Genomic DNA, 2,404 nt, shown 5'->3' on the forward strand with positions numbered 1-2,404 from the left:
CTTCGTTTTCTTCTACTTCTTCTCGTCTTCTTCTTCTCCTGCTGTTGCTACTGCTATTGCATGTCCACCTTTCCTTCTCTCTTTTAGTTTTTTATCTTCTCTAACTTCTATTTTTTCCTCCTTTTCCCACTTCGCCTTCTTCTTCCAGTTCTTTTGTTTCTAGTCTTTTATTTATTTTCAAGATTATCATTAACTCAGTGAGTTTTCCAGATAATGTTTGGGTTCAATTTTATTCCCATGCTTTTCCAGCTATGAAGAAGGATAGTGATAATTTAATCAATTGTGGTAAACGTTCCAAAATGTTAGATGTTTCTTATAACTTCAGATAACAATTTATTATCAGGAACTCTTTAAAAAACCAAAACAAGGTAAAGCATTCGGAAAGACCTTAAAGTGATACCAAATTTGCATAGTTATTATAAAAATCCTCCGCATAGTTATCATAAAAATTTGAACTGACATTTGAACAGTTTTACGGCTCTCCTGTAAAATCTGGTTTTACCGTTATACGGGGTTTTGTCACTGCACGGTCTGTGCTGTCTACGACGTCATACTTTGTGTTAAATTTGTTGTTACCTTTTTAAAATGTGCTTTTTTTTCACTGTTGTTAATTTTTTTTACAGATCTGTATTAAACATACGATTCTTACATTTCTTTGTTTTTATAACGATCTATTCTTATCGTGCAAAATAACACTACGACATTTTGAGCCTGTGGTATTAAGGGGTAAAAATAATAACGTATTTAATAAATACAAAGAAATGAGGGAATACGTTTAATCCACCACTCCAAGTAAGGCAGGTACTTCATGACCATTTGTATGGTAGTAGTACTTCGATTCGCCATAATTTGTATTTTTCTCCATCTGCTTGAATGACAATATTACCACCCCCCCCCCCCCCCCCCCTCCCCCCACCTTCCCCCACCAAAAATAAACCCCGTTGATTTTATATTCATGCGCACAAAATGATTGTTTTAAATTGCCTACAAGTAGTCTTTTGCACATTATTTTAAACCACTAAAATGAGCAAAATTATTCTGCAATTGTTGAACACATTTTCCACTCATTACGTTCAAGGCATTACTTAACGATTACGTATTTACTAAGAAATGCTAGGGTTTTTCAATAGGAGGGTTGGAATAATGTCTATTTTACTTGATTTAACACAGAAATTCAAACAAGTATCTTTTACTATGAATTCAGTTTTGTTCAGCATCAATTACCAATCAGCCTATTGAAGACAGTAGGGCAGCTTATGTGACTATGTGATCGTGTGGTACGACACTCGCGTTCGGATCGGAAGGTCCTGGGTTTGAACCTCGCTAGGCGCATAGTTGAATCTTTGAAAAAGGCTCTTTACTCATTCTCTCACTGTACTCAGGTATAAAATGTGTACCTGGCCATTAATAGAGTTTACTCTGTCCTAAAACTTTGCTGTAATGGACAAAATGTTGGGTTAAATTAAAAATATTTCCATCATTAAAATAATGAGCCCAAAAGGAATTGCGTTAGCAGACCTGAAAATAAATGCACGTCGATCGGAACCCATGCATATATTTATTTAACACAGCAAATAAACTCCCTGACCGCCATGAATGGTGAGAAAAATCCCATCCAGTGCTCAAGATAAAGTCATCAGAAATATGGAATATTTACTTTATGCACGGCTATGTAGCCGAGTGATTTGATACTGGTTCTCTGGATAAGAAGGTCCTGGGTTCGAGTCACGCTCTGAGAGGTGCATAGTTCAGTCCTTTAAGACTCTTCACTCACATTCTCTGTACACGTATTATTTAGGTGTAAAATGAGTACATGACCGTTAACAGCATTGTCTCTGTATATAAAAATATATAATATCACCTAACAGACGGCGCTCCTAGTCCTACATGAAGACTGTTGCTATTACTTAGGGAATATTTATATTGCACTTTCAGAACATTTAGTGGATGTTGTTCTATATATAAATGCTTAAGAATGTTTAAAAAGAGAACCCCACCAAATATTCAAGTTGAAATAATCAGAAATTTGGAATATACTCTTTATGCACGTCAAGGAACTGTCTAGATTGAATCAACTCAATAGAACATATTATGAACCAAACCCATGATTTATATGGCTGACAACAGATTCAGAGTATCCAAAGATCAATATCACTTCGAGCGTTGCGACAAAGAATGGCTTAACTAATCAAAAAAAAAAAAAAAAAAAAAAAGAAAAGAAAATTTTATTTTTAGCGTTCATAAATTTCATATTCATTCTCCTCTATAAAACATAAACGAACCTAAAGATTAAGATAATTGATTATTAACTTAATTTTCAGCATTTTAGTCATCCCGACATATTTACCGTTCTGAGGCGATAGCTTACAATTGGTAATCGATTACATGTAATTTGGCTCATACA

The 2,404-nt window shown here is 34.5% G+C and overlaps 1 long non-coding RNA gene across 1 annotated transcript in view; it reads right to left on the reverse strand.

Annotated features, from left to right (window-relative positions):
* The window catches only part of LOC144975429 (uncharacterized), a 7,451-nt gene extending 5,365 nt beyond the window's left edge, over nt 1–2,086 (reverse strand). The window contains exon 1 of the long non-coding RNA XR_013645913.1: nt 1,998–2,086. This is a non-coding gene — a long non-coding RNA (uncharacterized LOC144975429). The remainder of the gene's footprint in view (nt 1–1,997) is intronic.
* Nucleotides 2,087–2,404: the final 318 nt, after the last annotated feature.

This window comes from Berghia stephanieae, chromosome 6 (assembly GCF_034508935.2).
Source record: "Berghia stephanieae isolate SIO BIC M18660-M18661 chromosome 6, UCSD_Bste_1.3, whole genome shotgun sequence".
Lineage (NCBI taxonomy): Eukaryota > Metazoa > Mollusca > Gastropoda > Nudibranchia > Aeolidiidae > Berghia > Berghia stephanieae.